The sequence below is a fragment of the Pogonomyrmex barbatus genome, unplaced genomic scaffold, assembly GCF_055798465.1.
Source record: "Pogonomyrmex barbatus isolate J1 unplaced genomic scaffold, ASM5579846v1 scaffold5, whole genome shotgun sequence".
NCBI lineage: Eukaryota > Metazoa > Arthropoda > Insecta > Hymenoptera > Formicidae > Pogonomyrmex > Pogonomyrmex barbatus.
Window position 1 is genome coordinate 397,989 of NW_028297149.1, and position 19,700 is coordinate 417,688.

The 19,700-nt window shown below is 34.2% G+C and overlaps 1 protein-coding gene and 2 pseudogenes across 11 annotated transcripts in view; 1 reads left to right on the forward strand and 2 right to left on the reverse strand.

The window, feature by feature from the left end:
• Nucleotides 1-19,700, reverse strand: part of LOC105422411 (lachesin) — a 707,047-nt gene that overhangs the window by 164,004 nt on the left and 523,343 nt on the right. The gene's annotated exons all lie outside the window — the stretch shown is intronic.
• Nucleotides 4,651-5,760, forward strand: LOC148935217 (ATP-dependent DNA helicase PIF1-like; annotated as a pseudogene).
• Nucleotides 12,745-15,228, reverse strand: LOC148935218 (uncharacterized; annotated as a pseudogene).

Here is a 19,700-nt window from a genome sequence, read left to right on the forward strand (position 1 = left end):
TCTCAAGTTATAATATCTCATTATCTCATCAATTACATGTATAACTTCTTTTGAAAAATAAAACCGAAGTGATACGTATCTTTGTATTTCCATTGAAGAATTCTTCTTATTCTTGTTACATCCAGTGGACTCCACGATTCTTTTCTTTCCGATCGAATATAATTTCTTTATATAAGAATATTGATTTCTTCTTTCATTGATAATATACGGAATTATATTGAATTTCAAGAAAGATTTGCAACCACTCTGACTATTATAATAATACGCTTAATTGTAAAAGAAATTTAAAAGAATTTTAAATAGAATATGCAAAAAATTATTATTATTATTAGTCCCGAGTTAGAGCCGTCGCAAGTCCGAATACTGTCCTTGGCACGTGCCAAGCAGAAGCAAAGGAGACATCTAATGTAAACATCTTACCTTCACACACACATACACACACACACACACACACACACACACACACACACACACACACGCACGCACGCACGCACGCACGCACGCACGCACGCACGCACGCACGCACGCACGCACGCACGCACGCACGCACGCACGCACGCACGCACGCACGCACGCACGCACGCACGCACGCACGCACGCACGCACGCACGCACGCACGCACGCACGCACGCACGCACGCACACACATCTCAGAGTTCCTGTCATTGCCCTTGCCCCTCAACCAAGATTGAGATCCTGATCCCATATAAATAAGGCTGGTTTCGAACCGTGACAGCATTATTAAGTAATTTTTCATTAGTGTCTTCTATCCATTCAATCAACCATTCGAACCGTTCGACTTAGGGCACGAAGATCCCAACTTTCTGAAGAGAAATCGAGACTTGCTCTTTCGAGATAACCACCCCCGCTAATCTACAGTGAGTTCTACATTCATTAATTATCAATCAATTATAAATTTTCAGATTTTTATTTCTTTTCTCTGCTCCATGACATTCTAATCTATTCTTTCCTTTCTTTTCTCTCTCTCTTTGAACTGGTCTGAGCTATGCGAAGCTTCCGTTGTTCTTCTCTTTCCTTTCTCTCTCTCTCTGAACTGGTCTGAGCTATGCGAGGCTCCCGTTGTTCTTCCCTTTCCTTTATCTCTCTCTTTGAACTGGTTTGAACTATGCGAAGCTCCCGTTGTTCTTCCCTTTTCTTTCTCTCTCTTTGAACTGGTTTGAGCTATGCGAAGCTCCCGTTGTTCTTTTCTTTTCTTTCCCTCTCTTTGAACTGGTCTGAGCTATGCGAGGCTCCCGTTGTTCTTTTCTTTTCTCTTTCTCATACGCATTCACACCTCTCTTCATTGATCAAGCCTTTTTCCTCATCGTCGTCGTTCTGATGGTTTGGAATCGACAGAAAAGTCAGGGCCGAATCAAGAAGTTTAAACAGATAAAAGAATAGATTGAATTATCAACATTAGCTAATACTATTCCTGAATCCTCCCTAAACCAACCTTCAGCACATTCATCTAACTCTATTCCTCCTTCCGCCCCGACACAACGTCAATATCAACTGATTGTAGTTATTCTCCCGTGCATCCATCCGATGCAGAATATTTCATCGACTTTCACGCCCTATCCCCAGGTCCTCTATTTTTGATAGCGAATCTCTTTTTGAGGATTTAAAAGACGAGGAATCCCATCCTATCCGATTTAATAATCCCACCTCCCGCGGAACATTCTGAAAATTCCCCTCCTTAACCCTCATCCAATAAATCTTCAGTCACACTATACACATATTATATACAATTTTTATAATTTTTCTTATTATATTTTTGTAATCTTCCTTTATTTGCTTATTGTGTAATTACTACTACTAGTTAAGTTAACTTACTAGTTAAATTAACTAGAGAATATTAATTGTATTACCGGGTAGGATTAGCAAAGATTCACTCATACATTCATACTCTCCCTCATAAGAATCCTCAATGTCCTCCGTACTTATGTAACACCCGCGCTATCACGCACACACACCTACATACACCTACACAAATATTTCTTCTCTTGTTTCTTCCGCTCTTTATTATGTATCTTTATTTTACCAATTAAAATCAATGTTTAATTTAAAAAGAAAATAAAAATCGATCTCTTTTCCCCATCCCATTGATCACACGAGGTCTTTCCCTGGTAATAAGAATTAAGTTTCTTTACCAAAAAAACGACGAACGTACGTCTACAGCGAGGCGTCATAGCGATTCTTTATCGTTGATTCAGTGCCGAGACATAAACAATGCGTTCGACTCGAGATCGTTTCTACGCCTGACTCTCGAGAGAGCAGTTGTTCGTCCTTCCGAGCCTATTCAATTCTCATCCATTTAAATTCTTAATTCTTAATTTTATAATTAAATAATATTTACTCTGGGCTGGACACATTCTTATTCTGACCCAAATGATAGTAATTCTAATTTTCTTTAAAAATATAATGGTAATCATAAAATTATTTAACTTAAATACTATGTATTCAACTCAAGTAGCAGTAGCTTTCATTCTAACTAAATGTATAATATTCTGTCATATGTTTCCATATAGTATTTTTAATTTAAATACATGTACATTAATTTTTTCATAATTAATTATTTTAATTGAATAAAAAATTTAATTTAAAAAACTTAAAGGTACAAACAGTACAAAATGAAAAAATTTAATTTAATAAATTTTTTTCATATTCTTATAACTTTATCAATATTGAAATTATATCGCTCTACATAAATCATTAATAATATGTTCACAATAGTCTACTACGCATACTACTACGTTACAAGAAGACGTATTGTACCAACTTACACTTAGTATACTGTATAATATCAAGAGACCACGGGTGATCTCTCGACGCCAAGTTTGCAGCGAAGTTCGCGTAGAACGGCGGTGAGACGCCCGTGACTTTATTTACGCGAGACCTCGGGATGAACTCGGTCTACATTTTCATATCTCAGCAATGACTGCATTGATTAAATTTTAATTACGCTTAATCGATTGAGTATCAAATTATATAAAAAAAGTGTTTTTATTTTTTTTCTCCGTGTTCTACAAACTGAGATATCGCGACGCAATCGTGACGCAAAATTCAAATTGATAAATTTAAGAAACGTCCTGGTCGTCGTCGTGATTCTCTTTTTTCTGTCGCAAGAGGCGCTAATGAATGTCTTTGTATGAGCTCTTGCAACGCTCATTTTTTTTATTTGATCTTTGACAGATATCCTTCATGTGAAGTTATACATATTGATTAATAAAAAAGAAGATATAACGTGTGTCACATATAATAATAAGTAATATTGTAATAATATATAATACATTGAAGAAATAAAATAAGAAATAGAAATAGAATTAGATTTTTACAACAAATTAAATTATTAGATTTTTATTATATTATTAGACTACTGACCACAAATGTATTAAATTTTTATAACAAATTATTAACATTTATTAACAATTATTAACAAATTATTACATTAAACATAAATTAATTAAACATAAATAACATAAAAAAACATAACATAAAACATAATAAATTAATAACATATAACATAAAACAACATAAATAATATGTTATATGTTATATGTTGCATGTTGTAATTATATGTTATGTTATATGTTAACGGCATTTGAAATTGCAAAATAGCAATTAATTCAGAAATATCTAGATAATGAATTGTAAAAACAACAAGATGCATCTCAAGATGATCCAGAAAATGCAATAGGTGTGCAAAATATAGAAGTAGGTGAAATGCAGGATTTTAAAGATCTTGGAGCTAAAATTAAAGAAGAGGATGTTTCTGAAATGATATAAAATATAATAAAATTAAACACGGATGAAAAGAGAGTATTTGATAGAGTTATTAGCATTATTAAATTAAATAAATCAGTATTATGATTATATGTTAGCGGTGAAGGTGATACTGGAAAAAGTTTTTTAATTAAGACTATTAAATGTTGGATAAAACAAAATCTTAATAAAGAAACTGCTGTAGCAGTACCTATAGATATTGCAGCATTTAATATAGATGGTTTGACAATTCACAGAGTGTTCCAATTACTTGTTAAATGATCATACTCCTAAATATAAACAATTATTTGATCATGTATTGAAAGTTCTACGAGCGGATTTAAATGATTATACTTAAATGGTTATACTTTTTATAATAGATGAAATATCAATGATATCTAATTTAATTTTAATGTATATACATCTTCGATTATCCGAAATATATGACACTACTGAATGTAATGATGGCTGGTTGGTAGAAAACATATTCTTTTATTTGGAAATCTTCTTCAATTACCTTCTGTACATGAAGATTTTGTTTTTGTTCATTTATTGAAAGAAAAAAATTGATAAATATATTGGCACTTTAGGAACCATTAATTTGTGGACTACATTATTTGAATACGATTGACAATTAATATGCGACAGCAAGGAGATATGGCTTATCATGAATTGTTATCGCGTATTCGTATTGGTTTATTGACAAATTCAAATCACGAAATTCTTCAAAATAGAAAAATATCTTTTACGAATACTTCTTTTAATTCAAGATTGCATGAAATATGTAATTTTATTATCATTTACCAATTGACACTATGTGTTTACTTCCTACTTGTCATATGTGTAATATTTTAAACACTGCAATGTCGAATCGTATTAATTAAAAAAAATATTATTAATTGCTGAAGACATGATAAATTGTATTCCATACATAAAAAAGAAAGTATTGAAAATATTATCGAAAAATGATGAAGATGATACTAGAACAGCTGAACTTTCGAAACAAATTATTATTAAGATTGGAACAAAAGTAATGATAAGACGTAATATTGATGCTAGTTTGGGATTGGTAAATAGTACAATCGCGAAAATAATATCAATTGTTCAAGATATAAATACTGAATATGTAGAAAAGATCAAACTTTTATTACCTACAGGTTCAGAATACTTGATTGAAAGAGTCAACATTAAATTTCAAGTGATGGATAGAGCTTATGTTATCAGAAAACAATTTCCATTATCATTAAGTTATCGTTATTCATAAAAGCCAAGGATTAAGTTTACAAAATGCTATTATGAACATCGGTAATTCTGTATTTAATGCAGGGCAAATTTATATTGCTTTGTCATGAATAACATCTAGAGAAGGTTTATATTTAATTAATTACGATCCCTCATCTATAAAAGCTAGTGAAGATGCAATTATTAAATATAATCTATTAAAACAAACGTATAAATCAGAAGCGAAATTGATTATTATTTCAAAACAAAAATATACTAAAATAAAAGATATTTTATGGACATTACCAAAAGTTATTTCTTCTGTTCAAGAATCACATGAAACAGTTCAAAAAAATACTGTTTGGATAATACATGGATTCCAAAATAAAGATAAAGTTTCATCTTACGCAAATGCAGTTTTGTAATGTCTTTTGCATTTAAATGTTATTAGAAAACAAATTTTTGAGTGTGATAAATTAAATATTTTAGGTATATTAATGAATCAATATGAAAACGGAATATCTGATTTGAATACATTTACAGTACGACAAGATTTAGGAGATAATTTTTCTAGCTATATAAAACAAGATGCATCTGAATTTTTCATAGCTATCTGTGAAAAATATGATTATATAAAAAATCTAGTTAAGCATCAAATACGTTCCACTATACAATGCAAAACTTGTGATAATACAATTATTACTAATGATAATATTTTTATTTCAATTTCTATTACTAATTTAAAGAAAGACAATTATGATTTTAATGATTTATTGAATATTACTTTTTCGAGATAGTATCTTTTACATAGGTCACTCTCACCTATGTAAAAATTGTACAGGGAAAGATACAATATTTAAAAAAGAATTAACATTGACCCGAGAAATATTTACTATTTATTTACAATTATTTTCAGAACAAAATGGTAAATTAATAAAATAGATCAATTTAATTTGCGTGCAGTACCAACAACTACAATATCACTATAATTTTATAAGGTAATGAATGCCATTTTTGATCATGGATCATCTATTGAAGATGGTCATTATATAAGTATATGTAGAGATGAAACGTCTAATGGATGGGTAGACATGATGCGCAAATTAACAAAAAAAAAAAAAATGGTCTAGAGGAGCAAAAAAATGTGTATATATATTTTTTAAAAAAGATTATTAAAAAATAATGACTGAATACTGATTGTTTTTTCTAGTATATATAAAGTAAAAAAATGTTTCAAATATGCTAAATAATACTATATAAAAATACTATTTGTTACTAAAAATGAATGATATCCTAATAAAATTACCTTTTAAAAAGGGTAAAAAATAACGCCAAGTTCACGCGCTCGTTTTCTTATTTATGTAAAAGAAAGAATTTTATATAAAAATTTCCATCTACAAAAATCTTTTTAATAATAAATTCCATATTGATCAAAAGATGTGAAGATATGAAAAACTGGCGCCAACTTTTAATTTAATAAAATAAAAAGAGCTTTACATTGAAATACATTTTATTTTGTAGTTCATTTTTATTTGAAAAATTGTTTCATTATTTCTATAAAAAACATGATATCAAAAATTGGCAAACTTTTAATTATATGAAGTAGAAAAGAAACTTTGCAAAGGTGAAAAAAGATGTTATCAATCCAAAATTAATGTCAATTTGTAGTTACCAAAAAAAATTTTATTGAATTATTGTACTTGTGTTTATATAAAAATAAAATATAAAAGAAAATCTGATGTGTAAGAAAAAAAAACTATGTACAAAAACTTGGCGCGCCCAAGTCGCATTAAAACACGTACACTTACTATATTATATTGCACTCTTACTGTTTATCTTTTTACATTAATAATGTATATATTACTTTTAAAAATATTTGTAAATAATTTTTTTATAATTTTTATATAATTTTCTTTAACATTATATGTAAATATATAATATTAAAAAAATTTATTAATAAATATTAAAACACATGCATTTATATTAGATTCTAGTAAAATAAACTCTTAAGTTTCTTACATTATTTATGTAAAAAATGTTTCATTAATTAATAATTAATTATATATTTCACTAATTTTATTTAGTTAATATTAAAAAAGAAATTTGTAACGACACCCGACTCAACCCACCATTGTTTAAAATAATATTAAGGGTCCCCAACCGATCAACCGTCGGGGCATCGACACGGCGATCCTTCCGCGATCCCACCGTCGTAAAATCATATCGAATATCAGACGAAGCAAAACGGAGATCACACGGCTTCACGTGCGCAGAGCGTGAATAAACACGCACCGGTTAGGCCACCGCCGCCGGCCCCGCTGCCGATCGCGCCACATCTTCGCGGAATAATCGAGCGCGGTCGGCGAATTATCGCGAATATTCTGACGAGAGCATCCTCCGGAACTACCCCGACCCGAGTTCGGCCGACCAGTACCCGATTACTCCCGATCGACGGCCTACTCGGGTATATTAAGTGACTCCAGTGAATGATCGAGACCTATTACCGGCGAGACAGTAAGACGTCCAGTACTGCTCTCGACACTTCCAGTCCTATCCAACACAAAGCGATCTAGGGTGCTTCCTATCGCGCCAGGAGCTTCTGGCCGATTGCTCCTTTCATCCACAGCGCACAAGCTTTATCACAGATTGAGGAGCTTCTCAATCTGAGCTCTAAAAGCAAGCCCTTGTGCGCATCTTCCGCTGCTGACGGTCAAGAAGCAGGGAGTTTTCTGCATTCCAAAGATCACAGCACAAAACCTCAGACTGACAATACGCACAACGAAACGCACGAGCTGATTCGTCATAGCAAGCGCGCCGAAAACCCCTCGCACCGTCGCGCCCGCGCCGCGCCTACCGTGAACGCGTCGAATTCGCGGAACCAACCGCGAGCCGAATCTATTATACGATTCCCGGAACTCGCACCGCTTTTCTCGGAACCGAAGGCGAAATTCCGGAACAAATACTTGTAAATATTATACATGCCAAAACTCAGTCAGTAAAAATGTAAATACATGAAGTTAGTGATAAATATAGATCTTTGTATATAGAATCAAAAAGCTCTCGATATTTTATTTTTCTTCGATAATCCTGACCATATCCGACCGATGTTATCCCGCGAAATACATCGAATCCGAAGAGCCATAAGGAAGCGATCGCGTTTTAAATTTAAAAATAAAAAATCTTAAAATATATTAAATTTTAATTCCAATTGTTTTCTATTTGTCTGTTACATAATTCATTATTATTAAAAGTAGTTTAATGCGACCAAGTTTTTTACATCATTTTTTTTTCTTACACATCAGATTTTCTTTTATTTTTATATAAACACAAATACAATAATTCAATAAAATTTTTTTGAAACTACAAATTAACATTAATTTTGGATTGATAACATCTTTTTTCACCTTTGCAAAATTTCTTTTCTACTTCATATAAAATTAAATAAAAGCTTGTGCCAATTTTTTATATCATGTTTTTTGTAGAAATAATGAAACGATTTTTCAAATAAAAATGAACTACAAAATAAAATGTATTTCAATGTAAAGCTCTTTTTATTTTATTAAATTAGAAGTTGGCACCAGTTCTTCATATCACATCTTTTGTACCAATATGAAATTTATTATTAAAAAGATTTTTGTAAATGGAAATTTTTGTATAATAATTGATATCACGTTAATTTAACGCGCAATAAAGTTACTTTTAATAACAATTGAACAACGTAAAAGGCAAATAGAATAAGAGTCGTGGCACATAAGAAAACTTAAGCAGTAAGACTTAAGAAGTAAGCGAATCAGCCAATCAGTTGAAAACGTAAGACAATAATATAAGCAGTAGCAAATTCATAACGTTGATTTCTTTACTGCTGAAATCTTACTTAAGCTTTTTATGTGTCAGGACTCTAACAGTTAAATTAACACGTAAAATTTTAATATTCAATCCTAATGTGTATATCATTTATATAAAAGATTAGATATGAAAAATGTGGCGCCAAGTTACAATCCCATCGAAAATTAAGAATACAAAGATACGAATCATTGATTGATTTACATTTTTTAAAAGCAATTTTACATTTAACTTTCGAAATAATGGGACTATAACTTGGCGCCATTTTTTTGATATCAAATCTTTTATATAGATGATATATATATTAATTAAATTAAATGCAATTTTATATCATTATTTTTTAAAAAGAATTAAAGCTACTATCACTTGGGTTTAAGAATAAGAAGATTTTAATAGAAATAATACAAAAATACGAATCATTGATTAATTTACATTTTTTTTAAAGCAATTGTACATTTAACTTTTGAGGTAATAAGATATAACATGGCGTCACATTTTTTATATCAAATCTTTTATATAAATGATATACACATTAGGGTTAAATATTAGATACTATTTGAATTTATTAAGATTATGATATAATACTTAGGTTTAAATAGAATCTTACTATACTTGACACCCTTTTTTGTAAAAAAGTAATTTTATAGTGATATCAGACATTTTGTAGTATTAACCATATTAATATTTTACACTGTTAGAAAAACTAATAAAATGTATAACTGTTAAAACCTGTAATAAAAAATTAATTTAATAAATTTTGTATGTTAAATGAATGATATTTTAGTAATTGTATACAAGAAATAATTTAAATAATTTTTTATCTGTGTGATTATATATAGTTGTAATTTTACACATAACTTTTTATAAAATGTGTAATAGAAGAATTATTACTCAATCATAATTAAATCAGTGAAATCAATAATTAGATAAGCATTAAATAATCAATAATTAATTTAATTATTGATTTAATTGATTATTTAATTATGATTGGGTAGTAATTCTTCTATTATACATTTTAAAAAGAAGGTATGTAAAATTATAACTATCGTTGCAGATAATTTGGAGACCCATGTAACAGTTTTACGCGCATTTTTAAATTTACAATGTGCAAATAAACTTCTTGTGTTATTAGATTTACAATTAAATGTAAGTATATAGAAATGATACGATATAATGTAACGTGAAATAATACGTATAGAAATAATATTTTATATAATTACATTATTGCAAATTCAAATTTTAAATTTACAACATAATATTCATTTCAAAAATTATTTTGATTTTCACATTTTTATTTACTAATAACTTTTTATTATTATTGAATATAATCTTCCTTATTTTTGAATACAGTTTCGCGAATTCATTATTGTTTAAAATAATTTTTAATATCAGCTGCTTGAGATAGTTGTAAGACATTTAATGTCCAAAACCGCAATAATAGATGTAATTTTACGTAACTTTTTTTAAAATATATAATAAATAATATATAATAAATATATAAAATATATAAAAGATTACGCGATAATTAAATAATTAATAATCATATTTAAATAATCAATAATTAATCAGAACGAGAAGGAAAGAAAGAAAAGTGCGACGTATAGAAACGCGATCTCTCACACGCACTAGCGTCGAGTGTGTGAGACAGCAAAGGGACACCGCAGAAATCGGTATCACCTTCGATTATGTTTTCTTTCTCTACGCCTCGCGTTAAGGATGCAACATCGAATTGTCCCCTCCCCCCACTATTTTTTCCCTGCGCTTCGCGATCGCCTTCGCGCTCCGCGAAGACACGGATATATATGTACGCTTTATATGTATTAGGTGTACAAAAAAGTTCTGAGCTTTAGATTTCATACAACCGAAATAACAATTTAAATTTTATATATTGTCGCGTTCGCGGCGTTACTTCCCGTGATCGCGATACTCGGCGGAGCGCTCTCGGAAAGGAAGAACACTGTTTTAGGAAAGACTCGCTCTTTATTAAACCAACGGTACAGAAACGCGTCCGGCCATCGCGAAATCTGGCCGTCAAATCTGAAAAACAGTCGGAGAACGACGCGTTGCCAAGGGCCGATCCTCTATTCAAACTCTTATCGATTGATATTGATTATCTTTTAGCAGCACCGAACGGAATACCGCACGGCCGCAACAATATCTTCCCGCCCTTTTGCGGTTTTAAAGCGTTGACATTTGGTCTTCTAAAATGCCATACGGTTTGGCGTTTGATGCACATAATCTCAAAAATCAGTAGTGTTCATGATGGCAATAACAAAAGAGCATATTCGATTTTCCATCCACTTCGCGTTTCATCTGAAAAAAATGCTGCTGAAGCCACTGCAATGATTTGTGCTGCATATGAAGAGAATGCTGTAAGTCATACTACATGTAAAAGATGGTATCAAAAATTTCGCCAACGAGATTTCAATCTTGAAGATAAACCGCGTGCTGGACGCCCTCAAAAGATTGAAACGGACGAATTGCAAGCACTGCTGGATATAAACTCTGCGCAAACTGAAAAGGAGCTTGAAGAACAGCTTGGCGTTACGCAGCAAACCATTTCCGTACGTTTACATATGATGGGAAAGGTTCAGAAGGAAGGCAGATGAGTTCCGCATGAATTGTCCGAAGACAACAAAAATCATCGGCGTGACACTCACTGCACTTTGCTTTCAAAGTTCCGGAAAAAAGATTTTCTGCACAAAATCATTACAGGCGATGAAAAGTGGATTCTTTATGATAACCCTAAACGTAGAAAATCATGGGTTGACTCTGGTCAACTTTCGACATCGATGCCAAAGCCCAATATCCACGCCAAGAAGGTTTTGCTCTATGTGGTGGGATTGGAAAGGTGTGTTGTATTACGAGTTGTTATAACCGGGTGAAACAATCACGGCAGACCGCTACCAACAACAATTGACCAATTTGAGCGATGCATTAGAAGAAAAGAGGCCATTTATTGGCAAAGGACGTCGTAAAGTGATCTTGCTTCATGACAATGCTCGACCACATTTGCGAAAGCGACTCAAGACCATATCTTTGCGTTAGGCTGGGAACTTCTCCCGCACGCGGCGTATAGCCCAGACATGGCGCCTTCCGATTACTATCTATTCCGATCACTGCAGCATCATTTGGCTGTTACACATTTCGTGAGATTTGAAGAGATACGAAAATGCATTGATGACTTTATCGCTTCGAAGTCGGTGAGCTTCTATCGTCAAGGAATTCGCAAGCTACCCGAAAGATGGCAAAAGGTCGTTGATGCAAACGGGGAATATTTTGCTTTGATTAATATTTTTTTGTTTATTTTTGAATAAAGATTGAATTTTACAAAAAAAGCTCACAACTTTTTTGTATACCTAATATGTATAGCAGCCACGCGCCGAGTGCACAGACACCAGTAGTATGTGAGCAGCAATGGGGCGTCAAAACAAACCCCCACTGGCGCCAGAGGCATGGCCTCCAGCTGTCAAAATTGGGCCTCCACGTGGAAATGAAGCTTTCTGATTGACTGAGGGGCGTGACCGGAGATAATTAGGTAATTAGTGGGTGCGTTCTGATTGGATTCTTCCACAGTTGCCCCGACGCGTGATTGGATGCTCTCAAAGGTGCCAGGGGTGTGATTGGTTGTCGAAATGCTAGACGAAAAGGTAGGGAGAGGGGATGAAAGTATCAGGGACTGTTCGGAGGAACCGACAAAATGGCGTGTGCGAAGATGACGGACACCTGAGAAGAAGTTGTTCCGGAGCCTGGTCGAGATGCGATAAAATGGCGACTGATAAGAAAGATGACAGGGGTTGAAGGGGGATATACCTGCAGAGAATGGAATGTGATTTTTATGGTACGATAGACAGGATAAGCCGAACAAAGGAAACTGATTCTTTGTATATGAAGGAAGTAAATCGGATTTTTCTCAAGAGGATTCTCGAGACCTAATAGCTAGCGAACTATTAAAAATTTGTTCCGTGGCTGATTGGGATCTGATAAAACAGCGACTGCGAAGATGATAGGCGTCTGAATAAATATACTGATGAGAATGGAATGCGAACTTTATGATATTATTGGATCGAAGGAAGGAATCTGATTCTTTGTATATATGAGATACAAATCACGTTTTTCTTAAGACGAAAGGTTTTTCCAGATAATAGCTAACGAAACTATTAAAATTTGTTCCGGGGTCGCTCGGGGATCCGACAAAATGGTGCCAGCGATAAAAAGGATGACGAATGTCTGAAGGGAATACTTGACCTGACGTGAATGGAATGCGATAGGAAAACAGGAACGAACAGGCACTAAATGTGTTTCTAACGAATTCGGAGTTATATGAAACTTTTATTCTATAACAAACACAATGTCTGAAAATTTTTTAAATATTTCTAGCTCGAAGTAACGTAACTAGGATTAATTTTAGATCGGAGTGAAAAGAAAATAAGATGAACAAAGACTGGAATTTGTTACAAAATCATTAAGTTTATTGTTATATCGTACATATTATATCAATTCATAAATAAAAGTTACAAATTACGATTTGAGAAAATAATACGAAGAATTTCATTAAATCTGAGAGAAGTTAATTTCACAAATATTATATCGAAATACATATGCAGAAATGTTAAATTGTTTATTTGCATGCGATTTCGTGATAATTTCCTTTTAAACTGAGTTTTACAATATCACTATCTATGTAACTTTTCGGAAGGTTTAATTCTATTTCTTTTATAAGATATTGCGCGTATTTGTTAACATTATCGGCCACACTTTGTAAATGTTTCAAGTGCGCGTCGACGCATTTTACAATATTTTCCTTTGAAAAGTACTCTTCTGTATCACAATTGCGACAGCAAAGGTTTTACGCCTCTTCGTCGGTGACTGCGAATCCGTAGTCGTTTCTCGATGTTGAATTTCAATATTTTCCATAATGATCTCTTCATTTTCTTTATATGTCAGCAATATGGACTGCGATCCATAAAAAGTGGTAAAGTTGATCGCAACATTTTTGACAATGATAAGATCCGGTCTCGATTTATTGTTAGCATTTAAATACTCGCTGATGAGCCCCATGTTGTTTAGGAATTGTTGCCAGGAATCAGCGTCGAAATAAATTCCTTCTGCATAATTGCTTTTAATTTAACCAGTGGCACGAAAATTCCTTCGTTTGTCGTTTGCAATCCAATGTGTATCTTTTTCATGTGAGAGATATTGAACCCATATGTTGTCGAGAGCAACATATGGAACCTATTGTTTCGTTCCTCGTTTCAATTTTCCTTCAGAATATCGTAGATGTACTTGCGCTTCTCGGAATCGGGGACATTGCTCGACTCCGAAGTATCGCGCTTCTCGATATCGGGAACAGCTTTTTAGCTTGCCATTGTTCCTGCTTTCTCCTCAAATGTAACTAATAATCACAAGCGTCGAAATGAGAAGTAAAAGACTACTTCGGATTTACGAAGTTGAAACCTCGAAAGATGAAACTCGAATGAACCTGGAGCTGACGAAATTGTCGAGCTCGTCGGCTTATCTACTAAGAAAAAAAAACTGCGCACGCAGATGGGCAAATGAAAAATTATAAAATTAAAAAAATTTTTAAATTTTAAAAATTTAAAAAGATTTTTTAATTTAAAAATTTTAAAATTATAAAATCTTTTAAACTTTAGATTTTCTAGACTTTTAAAACTTCTTCACAAAATATTTTTTAATAAATATCGTACCTAAAAACTACAAAATAGAAAAGGAGTGGGTCAGAGGTGTTTTTTGAGTGGGGAGCTCGTTTTCTTTTAGCTATGTTTTAGCTATGAGAGAATAGAAAAGGTGTAACCTGTATTAAGGAAAATTGTGACCTGTCCAATGGCGCGGCATTTTTTGCATGCCACCCTCCTTTTCGGAGTGTGTGGTAAGATTTTCAAAGTATAAATACTGCGCGGAATTATAGAAAAGGTCTATTTCCGAGATTATACTTTCTCAGAGAGACTTGGCCGGTTTTTATATTACTGCGCCGATTCGTTCGCTGTCTTAACATTTTAAAATAGTAAAAAAGTGAAAACTGGCGCTCTGTAAAAAATTAAGAAATTTTTTTATCGTGCGCGAATATCGACGATAAACGCGAGTGCCTATATTTCATTATTAACAGACGATGAAGAAAGAAATTATAACACCAAATTCGTACCGGAGTGTTCGAAATTGAGCACCATGTTCAGATTTCGAGGGTATTTCGAGGATAGAAAACTTTTAAATATTGTAAAAGAATATATAACTGGTGCAGGTGTGGGGGAGGATGATGCTGGCGAACATATTATGCTTATTTTACAAGGCGCACCAGAGGAAATAAATATTTATTTTTAAAGTAATTGAAATTAGAATATGTAAGTATAAAAATTCTAATTTAAAAATTTTTTTAAGCAAGAGATAACATCGCGGTTGTACATCCGTACCAACCACGGGGATTGAGACGTCCGCCGAAGATGAGGCGAAAGGAGTAAACGAGCGTGAGTAAAATAATATAATAGAAAATTGATAATTAAAAATAGATTTCTAAATTTTCAGATTTTAAATTAAAGTATCGAATTTTTAGGAAGTGCGAATGCGGATAGACGCGCAGAAGAGGAGAATATTCAAATGATTGATCTAGTTTCAGGTAAGAAAATAGCAAATATTACTTTCAAAACTAGCTCACTGAATATCAAATTCAATTAATAAAAACTTAATTTCGTTTCAGATGTGGAAGAAAATATTGATGAGGAGATGATTGTGAGCGAAGCCGACACCGAAATTTACACACCGAATAAGTAATTATTTAAAATAAAAGTTATAAAACTCATATTAGCTAATTCTTGCAAAAAAAATAATAATAAGGATGTTTCTGTTTTAGTACAAACAAACGACTTGGATGAATCTGAATATGAAGAAGAAGAAAATGAAGAAGAACAAGAAGAAGATGTTAAGGAAGAAAGGCAAGAAGATAGAGAAGAAGAAGATGACGATGACGAAGAAGAAGCCGATGACGAAGCTGAAAAAAATGAAAACAGGAGAAGAACCTTTAAGCAGATGCACGATAAGCTTTTAAAAGAAAAGATTGAAGTTTTCCACTAGTGCACAACACGGTCGGGCTATTCTCCGGAAAATTACAAGGGATAAGAAGGGAGGGTCATGGCGTCACGGCGGGGCCCGACCACGAACCAGTCGTGAAAACTCGTAATTATTTTGCGAAAAAATACCACCTCAGCCAGGAATCGAACCTGGATCTCCTGCTTACCGGACAGGTATCTTATCTCTTCAACTACCGAGGCATGTGATGATATTTATCGGGACGTGTTTAGAACGTGTTTAGAATAATACGTTAACAATACAATGATACACATATATTCGTATATTACAATATATATATATATATATATATATATATGTATTCTCTCGAATCCCCATAACTGGTACTCCAGAGAGATGATGGTCCTATTTTCTCGATGGATGCAGATCGGACTGCAGCGACGACACCCTCCAACACCATTAACAAATATACAAATAATTCTCCTGGAGCACGACAGGAGAGAATGCATCAAGCATGGCTCGAGTCCCCGAGGGTAAATTTAATATTATTTTAAATTTTAAAATAATTTATTCTTTCCGATAAATTTATAATTAAATATTTCTTGCTAGATTGACACTCTCTGTAAAAGCTCTGTAAAAGCTCTGTAAAAGCTCTGTAAAAAGCGAAGAGAAAAGCTGCTCAAAGTAAGAGATACCTTTGGTATGCTGGAATCTTTTTACTAATATAAAAAATCGAGTATAATTAAAATATTTATCACTAATATTTTTCGTTTTCTATTTTTAGTACAAACAGGAAGAGGTATTTCACGTGAAGAAAAAGACCATTCCAAAGATCGTTATTTACATCAGCTTCAGAACCATTCGGCGGATCTTCATCAACAGCATCACTAGCAGCAGCAGCATCAGCAATAGTATCAGCAACAGCAGCAGCATCAGCAACAGCAGCAGCAGCAGTAGCAGCAGCAGTATTGGTTAATCGACAAGGACACCGAGGATGACGACGACGACAAGATCGGTGAAAATTTCACATATATTGAATTATATTCGGGCGGAAAACTCTCGAAAATTTCGAAAATTTGAAATAGTAGGTAGGGAGGCGACATTCATGATACGTCCTCTCGCGGAAGGTGTTAGCGATATCGTGAGTTATTTAGAAAACACGTTTCGCAAAATCTACGCGTATGCAATACGTTTGAGCGGACCGCGCGATTACATGGGATTATCCTTCGATTCGACAAATTTAACGGCATGACTCGACAGGCTTTTCGTTTTGTCCGGCGCGAGACTTGACTCACGAAGACATATGGAAACTCATGAGTTCGATAATGCAAAGCGCGAGTTTCGATATCGCGTTAGATTTCAATATACGCGTTTTTAACGTAGCGGTACTTTTGGGGCGAGGGGATGTATCAAATAAATTAATGCGGGAAAGCGTTGTGAAACGCTCGACTTTAAAAATAAAAAATTTCGACAATCTGTGCCTTCCTCGCCCTCTCGTAGCGGCGCGGATTCACTGCGAACGTGATACTCTGCTCACGAGTGAGTTGCACGAGAGGTGGGAATCCGTGAGATACGCAAGTTCTTCGTTACAGCGCGAGTTAGCGATTGAGTTAACGAGGAGTGCGGGTATCACGATCCCCGAAGAAGATAGCGGATACGAGTAACGAAAACGGTAACGAAAGCGAGCGTTTTTAACGGTTTCTCGCCGTCGAAAATATCGCTATAGTAATTTATAATTAGTAGTTTTGGTCGAGATGGAAAACCGAGGTACGACGGTCGCGCATTACTCACTTCCCTCGGACGCGAACCTTCGTATACATTAAATATAATGTATTACGAGGATTCGCATCATTATAATCCTATATTGAATTTAAGAGCTGTAGCCGGTTCGCGTGGCGGTTACTGCGAAGCATGCAACACGGACTTTCGAAACGACAGGAGACATCGTTGCGCGAAAAAATGTCCGCGTTGCCGTGCTTTGCTCCCGTGCGTAAATCACGATAGGGAAATAATTATGTGCGAAGCATGTAATCGTTTTTCGGTAATTCTTGTTTCGAGTGTCATCGCGGAAAAATCATCGAGCAGAAAAATCATATAACGGAAAATCTCGCGCGAGCATATGTAATTCCATTAAAATTTGTAGCGATTGCAGCCGATTTATACGCGCAACACAACACATAAATGCGACATGACCTTTTGTAAAACATGTCGTTCATTACAGTCGTCGAATCATTTATATTTCATGCGACCTCTCGCTCGTAAAGCTGGTGACCCCGGCGAAGGTACAAGTATTGCGATAATGCGAGCAGAAAAGTTATGTGAAAATGAAAACGATAACGGCGATGAACGAACAAATAAACGGTCGTGTCGCGTTTATATTTTATGCTTTTGAAACGCGACAAGATAAAACGCTCGTACCGAAACATGAAAATCTACGTACCGACTCTTTGCACAAATTTGCGAAGCATGTGCAAACGAAGACGACATGACGATGCGCTGCCAATGATGCGGAGTGCGCGAGTTCGTATTTCGTCTCGATCCCGTGAAACAATTTGTGGATTTCGCAATGCGAACGACAAAATGTTTCAAACAAATTATTTGTATCGCGCATAATGCGAAAGCGTTCGACGCGCAATTTATCTTAAAATATTTAGTAGAAAATCCGAAGAGCATCCATGAACCGCGCATTATTTTGAACAGAACAAAAATCGTCATAATGATAGTCGGATATACGAAATTTATCGATAGCATTAATTATATGCCAATGGGTTTATTCGATTTACCTAAGACCTTTGATCTGAGTGATACGTCGAATAAAGGCTGTTTGCCGCACTTATTTAATACTATCGATAACCAATCATATATAGAGTTAATTCCCGTCGGATATTATTCTCCCGATCACATCGCCAGAAGAACGCGAAAAGTTCCTTGCATGGCACGCGGAAATGATTCGTGAAAATTATATTTTCGACTTTCAACGCGAAATTATCCGATATTGTCAAAACGACGTAGATATCCTTCGATGCGTGCATGGCTTTTAGAAAGTATTTTTAAAACGTGGAAAACGTGTGTCCGTTTGAGGAATGTAATGACTATCGCTTCCACATGCATGAGAATTTTTCATAAAACTTTTTGCATGAGGAAGAAATAGGAGTCATTCCGCCGGATGGTTACAGAAACGTTGACAGTCGTACAAAGCTCTGCAGTGGTTAATGTGGATGAAACGCGAACTCGGATTATTCATGCGGGGCGAGATCGCGAATATAAAGTCGATGACACGCCCATGGACACGCTCGATGGATATTACGAAACGGAAAATGAGTCACGGTGCTATGTGCTACAATTTCGGTTGTTTCTGAGTGTCCTTCGTGTTTTAAAGTAAATCGTGATAGAGCGCTTTTGTCTGCGAATCGTGGAAATATGATCGACGCACGTTACGAACGGACACTTGCGATGTCATGGCATCTTCGTAAACGTGGTTACCATGTGATGGAGAAATGAGAGTGCTCTTTCGACCGAGAAATTTCGAATAATGAGAAATGTAAGATTTTCTTAAAGCTCATCCGTTGGTAAAGAACACTCTTCTCGATCCTCGCGAAGCGTTTTATGGTGGACGTACGGGAAATATCGTCACGCGATACGAAGTTTCAGGTACAGAAAAAATACGTTATGTCGACGTATATTTTTTGTATCCTTTCGTATTGAAAACCGGCGTTTTCCCGATCGGACATCCTAAAATTTACGTCGGGCAAGAATGTTCTTCGTTAATCGAGATATCGCCAAATTATAATTTCAACTCGGTCGAAGGTCTCGTGCGATGTAAAGTACCCATCA